Consider the following 25,434-nt stretch of genomic DNA (forward strand, 5'->3'; position numbering starts at 1 on the left):
TGAGTGCCATCTGTCAGCTTCCTCTCTACTGAGACCCCAACCCCTAATCTGATGCATCCCTGGGTCTCAGGCTTTGCCTTCAGGGAACTCCTGGTCTAACTCATGGTGAAAGATGGTACTAAGACGATCTGGGTGCCCTGAGAGAATTAGGGATTCAGCATCTGGAGATCTGTGTCTTAGTCTCAGCTCAGTTTCCTAGCTCCAGCCAGGGCAGCTTCTCTCTGAAATTTGCTTTGCTGATCTATCTGATGGGGTTGCACTCCCCAATTCTAAGCCTTTGTGATCATATTTACAGGAAAAGACAACTATGATACGGATGGTCCTCACATTTTCCATCATGAACACTTGAAAACCACTTTCTAAAGTGGGTCATTTATACAGAGCTCATTCTTCGAGGGATAAAGTTAAAACATGGCATTCTCCTCCTGACCCCAGATCAAATATATAATATAGTGTGTGATCCTATAATAGATGTGTGATCCTATAATAGTATGTGATCCGTAGAAAAAAGGACAATATCTGTAAGCATTTATAACAATATAGAATAGTCCAGTCAGTCTCTGTTTTATAATATGGTCATAAATATACGTAGAAAAGCACCTCTAGCAAATGTCAGCTTAAGTGCCTTAAGTTTCAATATTAGTCACGATAAATATTAACACATATTTAGCAAACAATGTCATTCTTTCCTTCTGAGGGTTTAGAAGAGGACTTGAAGTTGGGGGGTGTTTTGAAGGCTCAGATTTCTTTGAACACTTGTCCAGAGAAGTGCACAGCAGTGCATTGTTCTCTTGCAACATTTTCTTCAAAACAGTTCCTTACTCGGGAATGGCCCTGCCGAGACGATACAAGTACACTCTTGCCTTCATGTTCCAAAACATTTTCTGCAGCGAGCAGGGACTTCAGAATCATTTTGTTGGCTTGCGAGCTGCCTTCGCAGTAGTAGATGCTCAGTAGATGGTCTTTCTTTTCATCTCGGTTTTAAAGATGATGATGTTCCTCACCGTGAGAAGCATTCTGAAAGAAAAGATGGAACCGGCGTCTTTTCTCTTCCTCTCTCCTCCTCCTTGGCTGATTCACATCTCCAGGGATCGCTGCTCCAGAGCAGGTGGCAACAATGGCACTTCCCATCCATTCAACAGTATTCTTACTGCATTCTTACCCTGTGCCAGGCTCTACCTGGAGAACTGGTGCTCAACCCGGGGTCCTGGTGAGAGAGCGCCCCCCAGGTTTCAAACACCCTTCACCTTCCCAGAAACTCTGCCTGTTTCACTGGCTTCCTTACAAAAGCACCATATGGGAGCCTCTCCCATATAACCCTGTCCCCTTCTTTCTCCACAAGAGATACAATAGAAGGAAGATACAAATAACCGATGGTGGTTTGCACAACACTTGATGCTTTGTTGACAGGCTAGCACTTCACACTTCATAAGGAAGCCAGGAAACCAATTATCAGTCCATTAGCAGCCACTTGCATAAGAAGTTTCAAAACAGCCTTCACCAGGAAAATGCCAAGACCTCACAGATGCCAGCTTCCCTTGGCCATTTTGTAAGCCACCAGGAGAAGGCGTGAATCCTAATTGCTCAGTTCCTAATGTATATGGCATAGGTGTGAAATGAGAATACACAGGGATGCATGCAGTGTGAGTTACAAATCAGCAAGCGGTCCTTGAGAGACCAGGGAAGGGAGACGTGGGTCCTCAGGGGCTCAAGGAAAGTGTCACAGAGGATACAGGACTGGAGGGTTGGGAGGTAAAGGAGGGTGCTCCATACAGGGATGCTGCAGGATATGGTCCTCTCCTGGCACCCTCCCATCCTTTCTCCACTGAGTTACTCCCCTCAACCATTCCCTCTCCACGCTCTGGAATGGACACACACACACACACACACACACACACTCAGATTTCTGGTCAGAGGAATGGACTAAGTCCTCAGGTCATTGAGATTCTCAACCTCAGCACTACTGACATTTGGGGCCAGATAATTCTTTTGTGGAGGGTGCTCTTGTGCATTTTAGGGTGGGTTAGCTGCATCCCTCCTGTCTTCTATCCACTAGAAGCCAGAAGCACAGACACCCCTTCCACTACTAACTGTGACAACCAAATACGTCTCCAGACATTGCCTGTATCCTCTGGGGGAAGAAGTCACCCAGGATGGAGAACCACCAGTATAGGAAAAGCTAGTCTTGTCAGATTCTAAATATGATGAAATCTGTGTATTTGCATTTTAAATTAGGTCATGATTAGAAACTATAGAATTGTGACAGTGAGGAAGCATGAGGTAAAGGGAGATGCCAGTGTTTCTTACATGTTTTGCCATTGGGAAGATAGGACTCTTCCCTACAGCATCATGGAATATTTATTCTCTTATTTTACAGATGAAAACAAAGCTCAACTAGGGTCAGAAGTTATAGAACCGTTAGATGATGGGCTGGAATTTGAACTGTTAACTGACAGAGTTGGCTTCTGTTCCAAATGTACACTCTCTCTATTGCCCCAGATTTCCAGAATTCAAGAGGTCAGTAAGGACATCAAAAGCTTAGGACGACAACATTAGTCCAGACTGAGAAACAAACAGTGGTCTTAGCTACTCCCATGAAGTAACAGAAATTGACAAGAGTGAAACAAATCCGTGAGGGCTAGACCCATGGCCCTTGTTGGGACTACACCAGTATTTATTCTTGTTGTTCAGTCACCAAGTCGTGTCCAACTCCTAGTGACCCCATGGACTGCAGCTCGCCAGGCTTCCCTGTCCCTCACTGCTTCCCAGAGTCTGCCCGAGTTCATGTCCATTGAGTCAGTGACACCATCCAATCATCTCATCCTCTGTCGCCCTCTTCTCCTCCTGCCCTCAGTCTTTCCCAGCATCAGGGCCTTTTCCAATGACTCAGCTGTTCACATCAGGTGGCCAAAGTATTAGAGCTTCAGCATCAGTCCTTCCAAAGAGTATTCAGGTTGCAATATACCTTTGTTGAGGTCACTTTTTTCATCTTTACTTTTTCTCATTCCTTCTACCTACCCATCCATTTATCCATCCATATTGATGTATTGAGCACCTACTATGTACCAAATCAGCTGCATGAGTAGGTGTGGCCAATCCTGGTAAAATTCTAAACTGGGACACCTCTAGGGATGATCCCGCTCAGGCTGAGGGGCAGAGATCTTAGTGCCATGTCCGTACAATGTACTGTAACTCTTTCAAGGAGTATCTTGAGTCCAAGGACCTCTACTCAGCACAGACTTTTGGTATACTCTAGTATTTTAAAGGTTTAAATAAATAAGATATTCCTAATTTCACTTCTTTCAACCAAAGCCAATTTCAAATTTGGCCATTCCTTTTTGATTCTTACCCACACACACACATATTTCATATGGTTTTAATCAAAGTGAACATACCGTCTTGCATTCTGTCTTTTGAAGTTCATGGTTTTAATCAAAGTGAACATACCATCTTACATTCTGTCTTTTGAAGTTCATATTATATTGCATATCTTGTCATGTTACTACATGTCTTTCGTACTTTACCAGTCTTAAAATCTATGGAATATTCTGTCTAGTGAGTGGACCATGACTTAGCCAATTATCCTCTGGGGGAAATGCAGTATAGCTCAATTATTTTTTTATAAGCTTTTAACATCCTCAAGCATGCATGCTCACGTGTGCTCAGTCATGTCTGACTCTGTGATCCCATGGACTATAACCCACCAGGCTCCTCTGTCATGGAATTTTCCAGGCAAGAACACAGGAGTGGGTTGCCATTCATTCTCCAGGGGATCTTCCTGATCCAGAGATAGAACCTGCGTCTTTTGCATCTTCTGCATTAGCAGGCAGATTCTCTACCAGCTGAGCCACCCGGAACCCATCCTCAAGCATATGACCTTTTTATATCTTTTCTTGAATTCTGTCCTTGAGGTAAATTTCCAGAAATGAGGTTGTTGGGCCAGAGTAGGAACATTTAAAAATACTCATATCATTCCCCCAGAATGTTCTGCCAGGTCATAATGTCAGTAACAAAAGCTTGAAGGTTAAGACTAAGATTCATATAACACATGTCCTTCCCGTCCAGAAATATGGCATAGATTTCTCTGTGTGTTCATCTGCTTCCATTTTTCTAAATGTTAACAACTTTATAGTTTTATTCATATAGGTCACATGTATCTCTTGCAATCTTTACCAGCATCACCAAATCTCAAGGATTTGTGTGGCCTTTTAAAAATTGCCAATTTAATAGGTATAAATTGAATGCATCCCTCCAGCACACCCTTGTCAACTTCCATGAAGTGCCAAATGTTATGATAAGTGCTGCGAATCTAGAGATAAATTGGGCACAGCCCTTGACCTCAATGAGCTCGCTTGCACATGAAGATAGACATAATTATGTAAATTAAAGTGGGCTCTTGTGGTTCAAAGTTTACTTTTTCATCTAGAAGCATTGGTGAATCAGATGCATTTAGAAACCGCCCCATGAAGGTTCATTCTTTTATTTGACACATATTCATTGAGGTCCAGTGATGTGGCAGGTATCACAGGAGGTGTGTAACAGGGGAGCAACCACCCTTCTGTTCATAGAGCATAGACTTTCATCAATGCTGCTAGAACAGTTGGGCCTCAAAGATGGGAGGATGGAGTGGGGGCCCTGCTGGGAAGAAAGCTACTCTAATGGCCGTATGGGTTCTGAGAGAATCCAGGGGGTCTGGGGCTCTGCAAAAGGAGGATGTCCATTGGATACATCGACACACATATGCACAAGTGTGCACACACACGCGCGCGGTCTCTCAGTACTCGGTGTGTAGTGGTTCCCAAAGGAGTTGGCTGCTCCCAAAGTGAGAGAATGAAAGAAGGGAGGTAGGGTCCATGGGAGTAGGATCTAGAGAGAGACTGCGGGGTATGCGTGGCTGGACACGTGTCCCTGTTGGAGCACGAGGTGTCAGGATTTCCATTACAGGACTCAGGTCCTGGCCTTTCTCCAGCTGGCCTGGGCGCAGCCCTGCCCCACAGGGACTTGGAGCATTTGCTGTTTGCAACCCCTGGGTAACAACTGTCTATCCTGACACGTGGCTATCTATGAGAGTGTTGCGTTGGTGTTTTCCTTTTCAATTTGAAGGCTCTTTCCATTTGATATACATATTTTCCCCAATCTCCAGCTTTCTTTTTTCTTTATTTCTGTTTTGCTAGTTTGCATTGTACAGTTGTTTTACATATTTATGCAGACAAATCCCTCGATATTTGTGATTTCTTTTCAAAGCTGACAAAGTTATCATTCTGCCACCGATCTGAAAAAACAGTCTGTTCTATTTTTGGTTATTTGTCAGTAATTTGATTTTTTTTTAATATAATTTGTTAATCCATCTGGAGTTTATTTAGATGAATGTATGATATTGTCCAAACTATTACACAGTTTTCCAACACAATTTATTAAGTAATTCATTTCCCTTTTGATTTGAGGCAAATGAATTGTTCTATCACATTCTGAATCCTCGGATGTAGTTAAGTCTGTTTCTTGACTCACCGCTTTGTTCAGCTGCTCATTTCTATCTTAGCACCGGTATTGAATAATTTTAATTGTTGTTTTATAATATGTTCTAATATCTGGCAGAGCTGGAAACTACTCCTTCCTCCGTTAATTATTTTCTCTTTCAGAATATTCATTGTTATTCTCATCTGTTTGCTGTTCAAGATTAATTTTAGAATCATTTTGTCATAGTAAAAAAAAAAAATCCTATTGGGATTTTGTATGTGTGCTCCTATTAAACTATAAATTAACTTCAGGAAAGTAGGCATTTTTATACTACACAGCCTTCCCATCCTGAAACACGACATGTCACTCTTTTGTCCGTCTACTTTCATTTTTCTAAATATAACAGCTTTGTGGTTTTCTTCATATAGGTCACATACTTCGCTTGCTAGCTGTATTTTTAAACAGGCAGCTGCTTTTCCACTCCCCTCCCACTTCAACCGCAATGCCCTGTTGACACGTGAGGCATGTCCAGTTTTCCTTCTTCGTGGCTGAATCCTCTCATTCCCCATAAATATTTAACCCCAGGTTTTCCAGGACAAGTGCAGTTTCAAGCATCCTTTCCTTCATCCCAGAAAACATGATCACGATAACTAGAGTCCTTGGAAAGTGCCTCTTTCAAACGTTCAGAGAGAACTGGGATCAGCTGGGGTTTGAAAGCGTCAGCCTCAGTATGACAGATAATATTCCTGGTAATTGCTTGTGATCGGGGTGGGGGTCGTGATAAGGGTAGTGTGAGCTCCCTCTGCTGATATAATGTTCTCCTTACTTCTCTGGGCTTCCATAAAGGTCCCATAAACCCACATGGGTCCCTGGAAGAGAAACAGAGAACCTGGAGATTGCTTTGGTCCAACTTTGTCAATTTCAGGTCAATTCCTAGAAGTTGAAACCAGATGGTTTCAGGCCCCCTTCCTCTGTTACCTGGTCCCCCAGCATATGGACACTGAAGACGTGTGCTAGCTTGTGGTGGAGCTGGGGGTGCCTGCTCTGTAGACGGTCTGCAGTAACTCAAAGGGTTCGTTTTCCAGAGAAGAAAGTCCTGGCAGTGACAGGAGGTGGGAACCGTCTGTATCTGCTACTGCAATGGGGAATGGGCACTAAAGTCAGGGCTGTGAAGCCTGATGGGGCCACAGGGGCAGCCTAGGAAGAGAAACCTGGAGTTGAGGGAGACTGGGGCTGGGAGAACTGACCCTGGATGAACAGATGGCTCATAAAGAGGCCTGCCAGTATTTCCAATCAGAATATCCAAGGAAGTAGCTTCAACACTTGTCTCACCAGACTAGAGTGGGTCCTATATTGCTTGTTACCGTTGTTCTTAAATAGGCAGATACTTGATGGGGGAAGGTGGCCTCTGGTCCTCACCAGGGGAAGAGCGTCTACCCAGGCAGGCCATCCCATCCCCGGCAAGAGGCTGCCTTTTCATTAAGAGCTTCTCTCACAGCAGGGACTGGAGAAGAGACCAAGAATCAGGAAAGCAGCCCAGTCCCTGGGCTGGGGCACACATAGGAGGGCAGGGATGGCAGGTGGGGAGGGTCTGGAAGCTCTGCGTGCCTGTGGGTGTGCCAGGCTCCTCACAACCCCACCAAATGCTGACTCTGGGGAGCCATACTCATTGTCACCCCACTGGTTTGAGGGGATGGGACTTCCTGTGACTGTCAGCCTTGGCTGGGCTTGGCTCAGGATCTGGCTGTAAGAACTGAGCCTGTAGAACCAAGGTATTCAGTGCACTGGAGAGTTGGGGTGGAGGGTCTCATCAGGCAAAGACTGGATGGGCAGGGATGGCTCACAAAGGAGGCTCCCAGCACATCCAAGGAAGAAGAATCTACACTTTTCCCACCAGGCTACTGTGGGTCACAAACATCACTTGTTACCTTTATTTTTAAATTGATACTTTATGGGGGAAGGAGGTATCTCTGGTGGCCCTGACCAATATAAAATGAACCCCAACCCAGCTAATTATTAGAATCACTCATAGGCTTTTAAAGACAGAGAATCTTGGTCTCATCCCCAGAAATTCTGATTCAGCAGGTCTGGGATGGGAGCCAGGAATTATTGTTCTAAAATCTTCCTAGATGATCTGTATCAGATTAGTGAACCCCACTAATAAGGAATACCCTCTGTGTGCCAATTGCTTGCAGGAGTGTTTGGGGTCATTCCTGAGGGGCTTGGTCCCCTGATAGGATGGCAGCCTCGTGGGGCATGGGTTTAGAATTTATGTGGTCATATGTTGTGACCATATGTTGTTGCTATGAGGCTGGCATAATGTGGGTAGTTTTGATGGTGGTGGCCTTCTGGGGTTCAAGGAGTGTTGACCTCCATGTTGATATCCTGGTGGGGAGTGGGATGCAAAGTTCAGTATTGTGACATCACAACTCAGTGTTTTGATCACCTGCCTTTCACGTCTATGAATGCAAAAAATGTGGAGGGGAGGTCCTCTCCACACCTGACACAGTGCTGCTCGACCCTAGGACAGGGATGGCAATAATTCTCATGTGGTCCTTGTCCTCCAGCAACTCATGATCTAGTGAGTGTGATAAGCACCTTCTTTTATGATAAATCAATCTTTGAATTACTGCAATTTAGAGATGTGGCCACAAAGTGCTGCCAGTATGTAAGGAAGAAAAATTCATTCCAATTGGAAGATTCTCAGAAGATTTCTTCTGAGCATCATGGGCAAAATTTCAGCCCAGTCAAACCCAGGAATCTATCCAGAACCAAACTGCAAAAACAGCTTAGAACAAGACCCAGACCAAAGGCCATATTCCTACACCTAAGAGTCCTGGGCCGAGGTATCTGGGCACCACAGTCACCTGGGTGGACTGGGGGCTGGGAAAACTGACTAAATTTTAGGGGTCTTATCCTGCATTGTGACCTCTCCTTGAGGGTTGGAGCCGGAGAAATGGGTATATCTGCTTTTCTCACTTTAGCTTTCAGCTTTGGGGATCAGAGCAGACAGGTTCTTTTCCTTTTATAAAATTTTTGAATTTCTCTGTACACCAAGTGCATTCCCCATGCAGCAGCACAGACTGTGCCTTTTCCACGGTTCTCTGTGATGTCTGCTCAGAGAGCTACGGGAGAGACCCAGAGCCTCTCTAATCAGGGTCTGTTTTCACAGCTGCTGACTCAGGGCCTGGGGCTCGAAGCTCTCCCAATACCCTCCCCCATCGGTGAGCCTCTAGACGAACTTGTCATCTCAACCTGGAAGTACATCCCCATCGAGCTCTAGGTGTTGTGGGTGTTCTCGGGCTCTGAGGTTTCTGGGGAAGACACTGCTCACCTTTTGTAGGGACTGGATTTCAAGGACAGCCTTGGGCTACACTTCTTGGGGGAACAATGACCCTTCCTCCCTTCCTGTGAAGAAAGGCAATCTTGGGGGTCTCCGGAGATGGGCTCGGTGACAGGACTACTCCCCTCGGCTACCTCGTTAACTCCCATCTTACTCAGGGAAACAGGTCAAGGGCATGCCCCAACCTGCTCTGACTATGGTCTTGAAGGTAGCTCTCTCAGGCTAACTATAAACTCACCTGTATCACTGTGGATTACCCGGAAGAAGATCCAAGTATACTTCTTATGATCCAGGGACTTCCACTGAGTGTGCCTTTCCAGTTTGCAGTGGCTGCTGGTCTGCAGTTAGGACTGGGCTTAGAGTGGCCAGGACCATGGATAGCTCTAGTCTCCCTGAGGGAAGATGCTCTGGAGAAGCTGGTGGGGCTCTCCAAGAGGGTCCCAGGAGCACCTTGTGAGCTGTTGGGAATGTAGATTATACCCTTTCTTGAGTTCCCCTGAACTCATAGGAAGGCTTGGGTTCTGGGACTACATCATGCCCACAGACTTCTCACCAGCTCATAGCTGTGTCTGGCTGATGACATTAATGAAGAAGAGGTGAAGTAAACCCCGACACGGGGCACAGAGGCTGACTGAGGTCTGCCCCATGGGGAGAAGAGTCTTCACAAATATCACTCAGGGATCCTAGGGGCTGGCCTGAGCATCTGTGGGGCCTCACAGCTGTGAAAGCGCTTTTGAGAAGCCTTTGCTTGGCGTACGGAGAAACCAGTCATCAAGGCACCCATGCCTCACCCCACAGGGCATGGCTCCTTGGAATCCCAGACAGAACTCTAGTCCAACAGAACAGTCAGCGCTCAACTACTGTCAGCACCGTCCGGCCCCAGGCACCTCCGTGCAGCTGATAGAACACGTCTCCTTGCCTAAGTCAGTCTTCCCAAAAAAGGTGGTACATGGAGTCTTAGCCGCCAGGCCGTCATCCCCCCACAGGAGGAGTCTGGTCAGAATCGCCCACTCATCCATGGAGAAGAGCTACTGAGGATCAGAGTGCAAACTTTTTGGTCTGGCACCTTCCTGGTTGAGGAGTGGGCTATGCTGGGGAGAGGTGGGGAGACCCCGCTCTCGCCCCCGCAGGCTGGTTGAGACTCAGAGGTACGCTGAGCAGAGGCCTTTGTGGAGATGTTGTGTGGTCTCCAGCAGGAGCGCTGAGACATGCCCATTGTCTCCAGTTCAGCGAAGATTGATGTGTGGTATAATACCCGGGTGCCCAGGCTTGGGACTGCACACCTTGCCTTTCAGAAGCTTTATCGTAATGCATCTTCACAACCAAGGTGTGATTTCAGAGTGCTTAGTCTAATTTTGCTACATGTGGAAGTAGAAAGTGAGGTACAGAAACTTCCCCCACTCCACAACACCAGACAAACCCAAATTGGGGGGCCCAGTGGCTTGATCTGACTACACATACTTTCCTAAGAATGTATGGTCTGTTTTCAGGGTAAAAGCTGAGCCCGGGGAGTGCAGAGTGAGCTCCTTCCCAGGAGTACAGGGCAGGCACTGTCCTCACACATGGGACCAGCAGGGACCAGAGATGTCCTGCCTGCTGGTGACAGGAGATCCTCAGTCATCAGCTCAGGATGAGATCCCAGCTCAGAGCCTGGCCTTGGCAGGGACCTCTGAGTGGGTCTAAAGAGGGTCTAAGCCCAGGGTAGGCTCCAGGAGTGGTTTGAGTGGGCATTCTTCCACAGGTGTGGCAAAAGTCAATCACGACTCAGGGTAGTTTCAGACAGCAGGAAATTCCCACAGGTTGGCCTGGTGCTGATAAGCAGTCACTTTATACCAAGAACCTAGCCAGCCTCTAAGGGGGTACAGTCAGGGTCCAATCGCAGGACACAAGAATTTAGCAATTGTCAGAGCCCTCCTGGTGAGTTTTGGTTTAAGATTTTCTTCCAGAAGGGGACTGGATTGTGAATGAGGAACTACTTGCTCAGGATAAAAGATACTTTTGTGGAAGGAAAGTAAAAGACCGCGTGTGGGGACGACCATCCGTCCATATTTGCTTGGGACCATCCCAGTTTACATCTTCCGTCCTAAGGTAATTACTGAGTGGTCTCATCTTTCGTTCTCAAAAGTGTCCCAGTTGGGGCATTATGTTCTATGATCTCCCCAACCATGACCCAACAGACGTCATGCCAAGAAAGGCATGGAGCCTCAGCTGAGCACTCTGGATGCCGAGGGTGATCTCTGAGCCAAAGATCTGAGAGGTGCAGGGATGGACTCTTCCTCCTCCTCCCGTCATCCGTGCCCCCTCCCCTCTCTCACCTTTCCCAGATGCACTGGCCCTCTTTCAGACCTTTAGGTACTCTAAACTCTTTCCCACCTCAGTGCCTTTGACCTGAGGTTCACCGTGCTGGAATGCTCCTCAGGAAGCTGGATCCTTCTCATCACCTCCTCAGAGAGGCTTTCTCTGACTACCCCATCCAGAAGAGCCATCCTTCACTTTCCCATTTCTCCATCCCTTGTCCTAAGTGTATGAGTCAACTTTTGCTATGGCATCAACTGTGCAAAAATCTCAACAAATTGCAACAACAAATATTAATTTCTCACCTGCATCCCATGAGGGCTGTAGGTCAGGTGCAGCTCTGCAGGGCTCAGGGGAAACCTACATAGCCTCTCATTCTGGGGGTATCTGCTTGAGCATCCCTATGTCATGCCCTCTCACCTTCCGTGGGACAAAGTCACCAGGCCAAAGTCGATGGCATAGGCAAGAGGGCTCTGCCTAAAAGGCAGCAAGGAAGGGCAGGGAATATACTCGAGCACAGTAAGCAATGCTTTTTCACCTGTTGATTGCCTGTGCCCTCACTACACTGTAAATTTCCTACAACAATATATGTCTTATTCACTATTGTATCTACAGTACCAATCAGATAGCAAATATTTGGTAAGTACTGGTTTCCTATTATAGTTATTACTAATCATGTTAGTATCAGTGTTATTATAAAGACAAAGCCAAAATGGTAGGGATAAGAGAGGCTTTGGTTTGGAGGACACCTAGCCAGCCAGAGCCTCCTAACGTGGGGTTTCATTCTACACCTCTCAGGCCAGTGGGGTAATAGTCAAGGTTGGCTTGTGTACTGCCTTAGTCCATTCGGGCTGCTATAATAAAATGCCACAGACTGGGTAGCTTATAAACCAGAAAAATGTATTCTCACAGTTCTGGAAGCTGGAATTCTGAGACCAGGGTGCCGGGGTCCTCCTCCTGGCCCTCCTGCAGGTCTCAGTCTTCTCCTTATATCCTCACATGGTGGACGGGGACCAGGGATCTCTCTGGAGCCTCTTTTATAAAGCATTGACCCCATCCATTCATGAGAGCAGCATCCTCACTATTGAAGTAGCTCCCAAAGGCCTCGCTGGCTATTACCATCACCCATGGGCATTAGGATTTCAGTGTACGAATCTGGGAGGACTCAAACATTCAGACCTCAGTGGGCTCTAAGCAGAATGATCCTGGCATACAGACTCTATGGCTGCAGCTAGCAAGGATAAATGGGGGGAGGGAGCCCACAACACTCTAGAAAAGATGCTTAACAGAGCTTTCCAGATGGACAGGAGGAGACAACACTCTAGAAAGAAAAAAGAGCCAGAGCAAGACCTAGCATTAGACTTGCACATCTGCAGGACTTCAGTGGTCCAATATGACCGGAAAGTCATGGGCAGTGGGAGGTGGGGAAATAAAGATAAAAGAGGTTGGCAAGGGCCTTTGGTCTTTGAGGTCTTTTTGTGCCCTTTAGAGAAGTTCAGGCTTTATCCTCAGTGCAACAGGGAGTCTTTCAAGAGTTCCAAGCAAAGATGAAACATCATGAGAATTTGTGATTTACAAAAATCCATTCTGGAGCCAATATGTAGGATGAATTCAAAAAGAATGAGATTTATAGACAGAAAACCAGGTAGGCTATTGCAGTAGGAAGAAGACCTTCCCTCAATAGGGTGTGATGAGGATGTGACAACTACAAGAGACATTGAAGAGATAGAATCAGCAGAAGTTAGTTAGACTGGATTTGGGAGCAGGGAAAAGGGGTTGATATGTTTTCCTTAGGCAACTGGGTATTGTCATTCATGGTGATAGGGAATGAAGGAGGCTTAGGAAAACAGATAAAGAGATCAGTTCTGCACATGCATTCGAGGTGCTGGTGGGATCTGCAGTAGGGAAGCATATCAGACAGTTACACACCAAGTCTGAATATGCAGGAGGGTCTGGGCTACCAGTGTCATTTAGGAGGCAAGAGCATGAGGAAGGTGTTGTGGAGTGAGATGCGGCCAAGGCAAAACCCATAACTGGGCAGGCCTGAATTACTCCCTGATGCCAGGGAATGTTCCAGATGCAAGATTCTAGGAAAACCAGGCTGGGGAAAGAAGACTAGGAGTTCAGTTTGGGCCATATTTAGTTTAATTTGCTCTGATAAAATCCAGACTCCTCCTCCTGGGTCTAAAAGATCCGTCATCCTCTCCAGCTCATCTCTTGTTCCTAGCTCCATGGTTCACTCTGCTCCTGCTCTGTTGTCCTCCCTTCTCTCCCTCACAGTCACCAAGCCTGTGCCCACCTCAGGGCCTTTGCACTTGCAATCTCCTCCACCTGGAGCAATCTTCCCTTAGGCCAGATGACTCCGTATCATCAGGCCATGTCTCAGAGGGTGCTTCCTCAGACGGGCCATCCCTGACCCCACCTTGAAAGCAAGCTATCCCCCTCCATTCACTCTTCCCCCCATTCCACCTTATGTTCTTTCTTACCGTTTAGAATGCAGACTTCATGAGGCTGAGGACTTGCCGATCTGTCTGGTTTGTTAACAGCCCCGCCCCCCTCCCCACCATGTCTAAATTAGTCTTTGTCACACAGCAGATGCCCAGTGAATACGCCAGCTTGGTAAGGACATTCCAAGGTCATTCAAAGGGGCTGTCAGAGCTGGAGTGGAAAGCCTGGGGTGGGTGTGATTGAAGACAGAGGGGAAGCATTTCAGGAACAAGAGAGGGCTCAGCTCTGTCAAAGGCCCTACTCACCTAGTGCAGGGGGCTGGTGCTCATGCCTGCCTAGGAGGTGGGGATGGGAAAAAACAAAGAAATGCAAAACTTAACACAATTCATGGCTTTACGTCAAATATTAACCGAAGGAGACATGTTCCATGCTCAGTAAATACGTGGGCAGCGTCATCCCTTTATGTCTGATGCTCCTTTTGGAATGTGTATGTATGAGTTTCCAAGGAGCTGACCAGGTGGCTCTAGTGGTAAAGTATCCACTTGCCAGTTCAATCTCTGGGTCAGGAAGATCCCTTGGAGGAGGACATGGCAACCCACTCCAGTATTCTTGCCTGGAGAATCCCATGGACAGAGAAGCCTGCTGGGCTACGGTCCATAGGGTCACAAAGAGTGAGACATGACTAAAACAACACACACATACTCATGCATGCTCACATGAGTTTCTAGAAAGCATTCTCAGTATTCTTCTCAAAGAGAAAACCAAGCACTAACTTTATCTTGTTTGCGATAAGGATGAGCCCAGCTGGGTAGCCAGTTTCAGCCTCATGTATGTGACCTTGAAGACCTCATCCAGCTTCCTAGGGCCAAAGGAAGTTAACAATTTTCACCAGCTCCAGTGCCAGAGATGTTAAAATGACTCTGATGAAAACTACCGTACCCTGAGCTTCTGAGAATAAGGAGGTGAAAGGAATTCACTAGTGGGTTTGTGAAGCCCCTGCCTCCCACTCAGCTCTAGCGTTCATCAGCAGGGATGCCTCAGTTTACTGGTCCAGAGACGCACAGTGAAGCAAGAACCATCTAATTGGGCCTCTGCTGCTTGGGTGAGCTCTGCTGGAGAAATCGCCCAACCAGGCAAATTGGCAAAGCTACACATTCATGGTCACTAGTCTCAGTGAAGCCGGCACAGTGCCCAGCATCCATCTGTGTTTCTCAAGTCAGTCTGTTCTGTTCTTCCCCGTGGAAGCTCTGCCAAGGCGTCTCCACCCGCCTCCGTCCTGGGAACAGCCCACCTCCTCACCTTACCCTGGAGAATGATCATCTTATCTCCTGCCTGGCAGGCAATATGCTCAAAATACAAATTTCAAAGACACCAAGCCTGCAGCCCATCACCGTCCCATCCCCATCCTTCCTCTCATCTTCCCACGTCTTATACAGAGACGCTCGGTCCTCTCTACCATCAAAAACCAACGTGCCTGTAGCTTATACTTCCCATTTAGGCTTTAGATCAGGGATCTAGATCAGGGACCTTTAAAGGTGCTCCAAGCACCTTTAAACTAACAGTAAGATGCAGTACAGAATACATTCACACGCATGCACACACACACACACTGGGACATAATTGAAACAGATTCACAAACAGTATTTACCTTTAACCCTGTAATGCACTCAGGTATTTTCCACTCTCTCCCTTTTGTTTTTTCCTTTTTTCTTTTATTTTAGCATCATGACCCACCATATCGCTTTCATGATGAGCCACTGTTTCAAAAATTTTGCTATTGATTCCCCCTCACCTCCCACTTTCTCAGGAATCTATGCCTCTTGTAATCCATCCTCTTCTTCTTTAAAAAATATACATATTTATTTCAGTTATTATTTACTTAACTGACCCAAATCGTAGTTGCAGTGTGTGAACACTTTGGTTGCACCATGTGGGATCTAGTTCCCCAGCCAGGGATCGAACCTCGGTCCCCTGCACTGGGAGTGGAGAGTCTTAGCCACTGGACTACCAGACATGTCCCATCCTCTTTATTCCATGTGGCAGAAGCCTCTCCCCTTCTGCCACATCCTTCCCATCAACATGTGAATTTCTTCAGGTCCCTCTTCTCTCACAGGTGAAGTTCTTTAACACCCCACAGGTCCTTGCCCATTCTCGAATATTTTCCTTCACATCCAGATCCTTTGACGGGATGTGTTCCCTTGCTGTAGCCACTCTTCACTTCCCAGTCCCTTCTTACCGCACATGTTCTGACCTCTGTGTCCACCACACCTGGGAACTGCTCTCACCCAGGTCACTAATGAGCCTCCTGTTGCTAAAATTCAATGGGTTTTACACAGAGGCTCCACTCTATTTCAGAACAGCTAGCCTTTCCCTCCTTCTGGAAACCACTCTTGTGTGTTTTCCTCCTACCTTCAACTGCTTTGTCTCCATCTGCCCTGCCCATAACTTTTCTCTGCTTTTATCTTTATTAAGTTTATTCTCCCTTCTCTGCTTAATCTTGTTTGGTTATTCTCTTTGTCATGTTTTTAGTTTAACTGCTCATTTCATGTATTTCTTTTTTATTTAATAATGAATAAGGCTATTAATTTTCCCTTAAATACAGCTTTGGCCTAGTATCATTATCATTATTATAAGTAATCTGTATTGACAGCCTTTGCAATGTTCCATGCTGTCTGTTTTTTCTTTGCCAACTTGATAACCTTGTTCTTTAATTTCCTTAGCTTATGATTCTATTTTGAGCATTTATCTTTGTGTTGAATGTGTTAGTAGTTCTTCATATGTTAGGACTTCCCTGGTGGCTCAGATGGTAAAGTGTCTGCGTCCAATGCAGGAGACCCAGGTTCGATCGCCAGGTCAAGAAGATCCCATGGAGAAGGAAATGGCAACCCACTCCAGTACTCTTGCCTGGAAAATTCCATGAATGGAGGAGCCTGGTAGTCTACAGTCCATGGAGTCGCTAGGAGTTGGACACGACTGAGCGACTTCACTCACTCATATGTTAAACATAGTAAATTCTTGATTATACACACTTGCAAATATTTCCTTTTTTTCTTATTTTATTTTTTTAATTTATTTATTTTAACTGGAGGCTAATTACTTTACAATATTGTAGTGGTTTTTGCTATACATTGACATGAATCAGCCATGGGTGTACATGTGTTCCCCATCCTGAACCCCCATCCCGTCCCTCTGGGTCATCCCAGTGCTCTGGCCCTGAGCGCCCTGTCTCATGCATCAAACCTGGACTGGCAATCTGTTTCACATATGATAATATACATGTTTCAGTGCTATTCTCTCAAATCATCCCACCCTCACCTTCTCCCACAGAGTCCAAAAGGCTGTTCTATACATCCGTGTCTCTTTTGCTGTCTCACATATAGGGTCATTGTTGCCAGCTTTCTAAATTCCATATATATGCGTTAGCATACTGTATTGGTGTTTTTCTTTCTGACTTACTTCACTCTGTATAATAGGCTCCAGTTTCATCCACCTCATTAAAACTGATTCAAATGCATTCTTTTTAATGGCTGACTAATACTCCATTGTGTATATGTACCACAGCTTTCTTATCCATTCGTCTACCGATGGACATCTAGGTTGCTTCCATGTCCTGGCTATTATAAACAGTGCTGCGATGAACACTGGGGTACACGTGTCTCTTTCAGTTCTGGTTTCCTTGGTGTGTATACCCAGCAGTGGGATTGCTAGGTCATATGGCAGTTCTATTTCCAGTTTTTTAAGGAATCTCCACACTGTTCTCCATAGTGGCTGTACAAGTTTGCATTCCCACCAACAGTGTAAGAGGGTTCCCTTTTCTCCACACCCTCTCCAGCATTTATTGCTTGTAGACTTTTGGATCGCAGCCATTCTGACCGGCATGAGATGGTACCTCATTGTAGTTTTGATTTGCATTTCTCTGATAATGAGTGATGTTGAGCATCTTTTCATGTGTTTGTTAGCCATCAGTATGTCTTCTTTAGAGAAATGTCTGTTTAATTCTTTGGCCCATTTTTTGATTGGGTCATTTATTTTTCTGGAATTGAGCTGCAGGAGCTACTTGTATGTTTTTGAGATTAATTCTTTGTCAGTTGCTTCATTTGCTATTGTTTTCTCCCATTCTAAAGGCTGTCTTTTCACCTTGTTTATAATTTCCTTCATTGTGCAAAAGCTTTTAAGTTTAATTAGGTCCCATTTGTTTATTTTTGCTTTTATTTCCATTACTCTGGGAGGTGGGTCATAGAGGATCCTGCTGTGATTTATGTTGGAGAGTGTTTTGCCTATGTTTTCCTCTAGGAGTTTTATAATTCCTGGTCTTACGTTTAGATCTTTAATCCATTTTGAGTTTATTTTTGTGTATGGTATTAGAAAAAAGTGTTCTAGTTTCATTCTTTTACAAGTGGTTGACCAGTTTTCCCAGCACCACTTGTTAAAGAGATTGTCATTTGGTCTTCACTGTTAAACTTTTGTGAGTCCATGGACTGGCCCTCCAAACTGGTTTGTCCATGGGATTCTCCAGGCGAGAATACTGGAGTGAGGTGCCATCTCCTTCCCTGAGGGGATCTTCCCAACCCAGGGACTGAACTCGTGTCTCCTGTGTCTCCTGCCTTGGCAGGCAGATTCTTCACCACTGTACCACCTGGGAAGCCTGGTGATTTTTGAAATCCAAAAAGCTTTCATCTGTAAGTTAAAATACTATTTCCTAACTTTGGTATAATGTTAAGAAACTCCTGCCCCGCATCTGAGATTACGCAAATATTCCTTATATTTTCTTCTGGCATTTCTATTGTATACTGAGTGAAATGTGGATTTATTTTTTCGACAACTGGTTAGCCATTTGTCCAAGACTCCCTTATTGATCAAGCAACATTTACCCTGCTAATTAAAAAAGTCTCCTTTATCATATTCTACATTTTTGGATGTTTGTGTCCATTTCTGAACTTCCTTTTTTTTTTTTTTTTTTGGTTCTTACTGATTTCTCTTCTGATAACAATACAGATGTTGTTATTGCAGCTTTATAGTATGTTTCAGTATCTGAGTTGACAAACCTCCCTGCCACTGGAAAAAAATAGGTATTATGGTTGAAATCTTGGGCTCTAGAACCAGCTTTCCTGGGTTTTCAGCCCAGCCACATCACTTACATGTCTTGTGACAGTGGGAAGATTACTTGAACACCCAGACTTGGCTTCTACATCTCTAAAATGGGGATAATAATAATATTCATCTTAGAGGGCCACTGTGAGGCTTGGTGGGTCAAGACATATGACATCTTGGAATGCCAGCTAGCACCTCATATGCTGTTTTTTCCTTGTCTCTCTCAAGGAGTGATTGGATCTTTTTACCTATTTATTCCAACAGATTGATCACTCCAGAAAAAAAATTAATGTGGATCTTGCCTGGAATTGCATTAAATTTTGCCTGGAATTATGTTACATTTATACAATGATTTGAAGACAATTTTTATCTTAACATGGCTTCCCTGGTGGCTCAGATGGTAAAGAGTCTGCCTGCAGTGCAGGAGACCTGGGTTCGATTCCTGGGTTGCGAAGATCCTCTGGAGAAGGGAATGGCAACCCACTCCAGTATACTTGCTTGGAGAATCCCATTGGCAGAGGAGCCTGGCAGGCTATAGCCCATGGGGTCACAAAGAGTTGGACACTACTGAGCAACTAACACTTTAACAATATGAAGTCATCACCCAGAAAAAAAGTTTGTCTCATTTTTTAGTTTTCTTTTCTGCCTATCAATAAAGACTTGTTGATTATAGCTCATGTTTGTTTAGTGTTTTAGGGCTGAATTTGATTTGATAGCACTTTACATATAGGATTATGTTTACACTGTGGATGTACTGATGTGTGAGTAGGTGAGTGTGAACATGTATATCACATGCTATCTTATGGGAATATTTGTATCAAGATTAATTAAATAGCATGGCTACTACAGCTCGGTTAACATTTAAAAGTTCTGGGCCTAAAACTACCTACTCCCTAAATATTTTTTGGTCTCCTCAGGTTTTTCTCTTCGCACAATTTTTGTAATTTAAAATTTCCTGGGAAATTCTGCATTTTGTGAATATTTCAATTTTATTAGTATGTTGTACATACTATTCTTTTATAATTGGCATATCTCCTTAATTTTATTATCCAGTCTCTATGTATAAATATCTTCTCTCTTTATTTCTTGAGGACCCCAATGAGAAGTTCTTTTACTGGTCTCTTCAATTAACTTTTCTCTGCTTTTATCTTTATTAAGTTTATTCTCCCTTCTCTCCTTAATCTCGTTTGGTTATTCTCTTTGCCATGTTTTTAGTTTGAGCTCTCGTTTCACTTATTTCTTTTTTATTTAGTAATGAATAAGGCTATTAATTTTCCCTTAAACACAGCTTTGGCCTAGTATCATTATCATTATTATAAGTAATCTGTATTGATTGATAGCCTTTGTTTCCTCTTTGAACTCAAGAACTTACTTAGGAAAGGATTTTATACATTTTAAGCTGACTAGGAGTTTTTCTTTAGTCTTTTATTATTGATTTCTAGTTTATTTGCACTGTGAATAGAAAATGTGTCCTAACAGGTTTTTTGTTTTTTTTTTTTTAACTTTTAAATTTTATTTTATTTTTAAACTTTACATAATTGTATTAGTTTTGCCAAATATCAAAATGAATCCGCCAAAGGCATACATGTGTTCCCCATCCTGAACCCTCCTCCCTCCTCCCTCCCCACACCATCCCTCTGGGTCATCCCAGTGCACCAGCCCCAAGCATCCAGTATCGTGTCCTAACAGTTTTTGCGTTGTAGAGGCATTTACAGAGAGTTCTTTGCAGTCCAGTATAGAGTCCATTTCTGTAATATTCCACAGGCACTTGTGAAGAAGGTTCTGTTCCTTGTTTGCAGGTTACAACGTCTCATACAACATATACCCACTTCTAGTATTCTATGGATCCTTTTTATCTTTATTTACTTTTGACATCAGGTTAGTATTTTTGATCCAACTCTCATGTTTTCTAAAATAGTTTATTTTGTCTGTTTCAGTACTTTGGGCCAAATGTATCATAACTGTCATATCTTCATTTTGGAATATGCACATCATCCATTTTTTAAATGTCACCGTTGGATTTTGGCTTTTGTCTTGCCTCGTTGGGTCTCTAGTAATTGAATTACCATTTTGAAAGCCCTGAAACTGGCAGTGACAACACCAAAAGAAAAGAGAGTAAAAGAGCATTTTTCAACAAAACTTCTATTTCTTACTCAAGGTCCTATTAAATAATAATCCAATATTAAGCATAGAAATTATGCATCTACTTGGTAATGAGTTTTCCACCTTTATTATTTTTCAAAAGTCCAAACCTTTTAAAGGCTTATTGAAGGTCAAGATTCTTGAGCACAACCTGGTAACTACTTCCAAAGGGAGAAGGCAGTTCACGTCCCTCCTTTACCTGGGTGATTGACAGTGATGAGATCCAATCACCATACATTTTTTTAATCCTCATTTGGGACACTGAGAAGAAAGTTCTCCAAGAGAAACCTTCTGATGTAACATGTAAACCTAATTTTCCAAAGTGAGAGAGAGTAGACCTTTGTTGAACACTGAGCACTCCTTTTTCCTGCCCTCATTGCAACAAGTCTGAATTATCCCTTGGGATAGAAGACTGAGCTTTACAGGACCAAGTTTCGGTCCTATTTGTCACCTCTATTTGCCAGTTTATCACCTCTGTCTCTCTAGGTGTGAAAGGAAATGTTCTGAGAGCTGTTCAGGGGTCTCTTGGCCTGAACAAAAAGGGGGGGATCATTAAGAGTCTGTTATGATATTATAACACCCAAGGGTCTAATACTATTATTAAAACTAATTTTTTATAGTTTGCATTTTCCTTCACCAGTAGTTCTCAAACCCCAGCTGCACCTTAGGATTACCCAGGGAGCTTTAGAACCTGTGTTGCACTGGGTTCACATCACCAAATAAACAGGATTCCTTGGGGCCTGAGCATTGGTAGATTGTAACACTCTTCTAATCTGAAGTCTGAGCTATCTTAGCCCTTTTCCTTATTTTTGACTGTTCTGAGTCTCTTTAAAGTATATCTTGTCCCAAAATGAGGGTTATATTTTTCTAAGATAGATTAACCTGTATACATTTATTATCATAAATGATGTTTTGCCTCTTCCCCCCTTTTTTAGCATCTTATTTTACATTTCTCCTCTTTATGATTCCTTGTTGTTTCCTTTGAATTCCATTTTTTTGCTAAACTGACTGCTTTGCTTTTTCCCCTTTGGTAATTTTGAAGATAAGCTACTTTATAGTCTATTACTAATTACACTTAACATCTTTAAAGACACACTCTAACCTATGTTTCTCTAATTAACCACACAAACCATATAACAGAACTTCTTGCAAAATGAGAAAATTAGCATATCTCCTTGCTTCAAACTTTATACTTTACATCAGACTAATCTGCATTACTTTACCCTGGGGTTTGGGCAGGAATAATATCTTTTATGTTCTCTTCCAACAAATATTTGTTACACTTGCATTCTGTTTTCTAACTATGTTTATAGCAATTATTTAGATTATTTACTATATGGTTTATTTGCTTATTGCCAATTTTTTTTTCATTTTTTATTAACCATAACTTTCCCATACTTGAGTTCTGCATTTTGATTCATCTCTTGGTTGGATAGAAAACATCTTTAAGTGTTTTCTGTTTTTTTAATGTTATATGGATAATATATTTTTTTCAAGGTCTTTGATACTGGAAGCAGTTTCTGTTGTCTTTGCTGTTTATCAGTCTGGCTTGGTCATACCCTTTTCTACTCTAAATTATTTAGGAACAGATCTGTACTGTGTCTAACAGAAATGTGTTGAGGATCACAGCATAGTGTTTTTCCTTGTTTCCAGAGCTGACACAGGTATCCGCTTTACAGACTTTGGTCAGTTCTTTTGGTTGGGACTTGGAACAGGATCAGGATATGAGGCATGTATACTCACGTCACTATCTTTTCAGATCGTTGTTTCCTTGCTCAGTCATGTCTGACTCTTTTGCGACTCCATGGACTTGTAGCCCACCAGGCTCCTCTCTCAATGGAGTTTCCAAGGCAAGAATACTGAAGAGGGTTGCCATTTTCTTCTCCAGGGGATTTTCCCAATGCAAGGATCAAGCCTGCATCTCCTGCTTGACAGGTGGATTCTTTACCACTGAGCCACCTAGGAAGCCCATTTTTAGATGATGTCGACCATTAAATACTTGTTGATTCATTCAGCAAATATTGATTGAACACAGATAATGTACCAGGCATTATGGCAGCCATGGGGATTCAGGGGAATCAAACAGACAAGATTTCTGCACTCATGGAGTACATATGTGTGTGTTGGGGAGAGAGAAGGACAAACCATCAAGAAACTAGTGAACAAGGTAATTTTAAAGAGTGATAGGAAGAGCTACCACATATAGCTGCTCAAAATGGTGCCCCTTGAGATTTACAACTTGGCAACTCTGGATAAAGGGTATAAAGAAAATGTGTGATAGAGTGATGGAGTGGGGATGGGGACTCAGCAGGCATTAATTAAATTCTCTGCAGCAAATGCATGTGTTCTCAGGCTTTCAGTGCCTCTGAAATCATAGAGCTTTTCTTTGCTTTTGGTCTACCTTGATGTTGTTCTACTAGTAGGCAAGCCATGCGGTTTTTACCCTCTCTTTGTCTTCAGGTAGTGGGCTCCATTGGTTTCATATTCCTCATTATGTGTATTATGCTCCCAGCTGGACTGCCACAAAGCTATGGGTGGGATAGCTGTGTTGGAGGATATCTGTGTCCAGACTAGAGCTTCTAGTTCAGGGCTGATGTAATGCTTGGGGTCAACGGATCTTTAGCCGATTCTAAGAATACCGCCAAGGATTCATCTGTTAGACTTGTGAGCAATACTGTTCTCATACTGGGAGGCGGTGTTGCTGGGTGGCTAAGGGCTTGGCCCCTGGAGTCAGGTGGATTTGAACTAGCAAGGATTTGCATGGATTGGAACTTGCTGCTACCGTCTACTCACTGTGTGAGCCTGGCAAGTTACCTAATCTCTGTGAGCTGCAGTGTCTTTTATCTTAAATGGGGTTATGGCCTTCTCTCCCCTTGGCTCAAACTTTCCATACCTATAAAATACAGAGATTACAGGGATGAGACTGAATGTGTCCTAGGGACTAGTTTCACTTTGCTAAATTTGATGGGAGGGCTTTGAGTAGCAGGTTGGAAAAGTAACACCCAGTGCAGAAAAGGGAAAGGTGGGTAGACTCAGGAAAAGGAAGGAGAAACTCAACAGAAAGAATCACCAGTTCCTTTGTTTTGTGTTGTTTTATTTTTTTGCAAACATGGTTTTAATATTATTTTTCACTTTCACTTCATTATAATTAATAAGTCAATATCATACTTTAATTTCAGTATTATTAATATCCAACATCACTATAAATGTTATAAAGGCATTTAAATTTTTGTCCATATTAGTTTTTATCTTCTTTACACTTTATATATTAAAAAAATGTTTCAATGACCCTATATCATTTTTGCAATCAGAAAAATCAAATATTGCTTTCACATTGAAAAATATCACCCCCAAACCTTTCACCCTAATACAGTTTTTATTCGGGGGCTCATGTCCAGTCTTTACCCATATATATATGTAAATATTTATTAGCTATAATCCAAAGTGTACATATAATTTTATGATGTACTGTTTGACTTTAAAATGTTTAACATTGTTCCTTCTACAGGATCATATTTATCACTTTAATGATTGCATTCAAACCACACCACATTAAAGGCTATAATTTACCTCACATTATTGGGCTGACATGTAGGTTGTTCACATTTTTTCCTCTATAATAAAATTATGTCACTGTAAACATATTTGTCCATGTGGCTCCTTTCTTTTGAATTAATTCCTGGAGATTACAGAGTCAGAATATTTGAATAGTTTTGTGGCTGTTGATAAGAGCTCATTCACTCCCTTCCAGAACTATATCAGCTTTACTGTGCAACTGACAAGAAATACATATGAGTTTCCATGAAGCCTCAGCAATATGAGTTGTTCGTTTTTCCCCCTAGGCAAATGGACTGCCTTTTCACATTAATTCTATTTTCTCTCATATGAATCCTCTGAGCATATTCTTTGCTCATCTTGGTGATGTTCTTGCATAAATTACAAAACTCTACTTCAGTATTGAGAGTTGCTCTTTGGCACATTTGTTGCAATATTTTTTTCATGCTATCATTTTCCTTTTTAATATTGGTTTAGTGTTTGTTTTTCCATTTATAACACTTTCTTTTGCCTCAGACTTACTCTGAGTCTGTTAGTTACGGGCATGACAAGGGTTTAAAATCAAGATTTTCAGAAGAGTCGATCCTTGGAAAGTAGGTGGGGCTTCAAGATAAGGTGCTGTTCCCTCTCTCTGCCGGTTTCTTCCAAAGCTCTGGTCTCTGAAAGATGATGCCTACTGGTCACCTCCTTTAGCATAGTTTTCTAGCTTCCCAGTTGCCAGAATCCCCAAGGCACAGTCATTTCCCCACCGAGAAGGTTTAAAGGACAGAAATGGAGTGGCACTATCTCTACCCTGGTTACCACTCTGGGGGATCACCACCAGCTAAGAGGAACCAGGCACTGGGACTCCACTTCAGCTTAAATGGCGGTTTTTCCCCAACAGGAGGGCCTGAGAGCAGCAGACACTCCTGGGATCGGCTCACCGCAAGGGCAGGAAGGCCAGGAGAGCAGCTCCGCCTTGCCCGCAGTGTGCCAGAGGGACCCTTCCCAGCACCACACGCAGCATGAACCCAGCACGTCTGCTGCCTAGAGCTCAGAGCCCAGCCAGTCCAGCCAAACCCCAGTCACCTTTTCTCTCTATTGCTTTTAGACTAAGGACATGC

The 25,434-nt window shown here is 43.6% G+C and overlaps 1 protein-coding gene across 1 annotated transcript in view; it reads left to right on the forward strand.

Moving 5' to 3' along the window:
- The window catches only part of CSMD2 (CUB and Sushi multiple domains 2), a 689,877-nt gene that overhangs the window by 417,096 nt on the left and 247,347 nt on the right, over positions 1-25,434 (forward strand). The window lies entirely within an intron of this gene.

This window comes from Bos taurus, chromosome 3 (genome assembly GCF_002263795.3).
Source record: "Bos taurus isolate L1 Dominette 01449 registration number 42190680 breed Hereford chromosome 3, ARS-UCD2.0, whole genome shotgun sequence".
Classification (NCBI taxonomy): Eukaryota; Metazoa; Chordata; class Mammalia; order Artiodactyla; family Bovidae; genus Bos; species Bos taurus.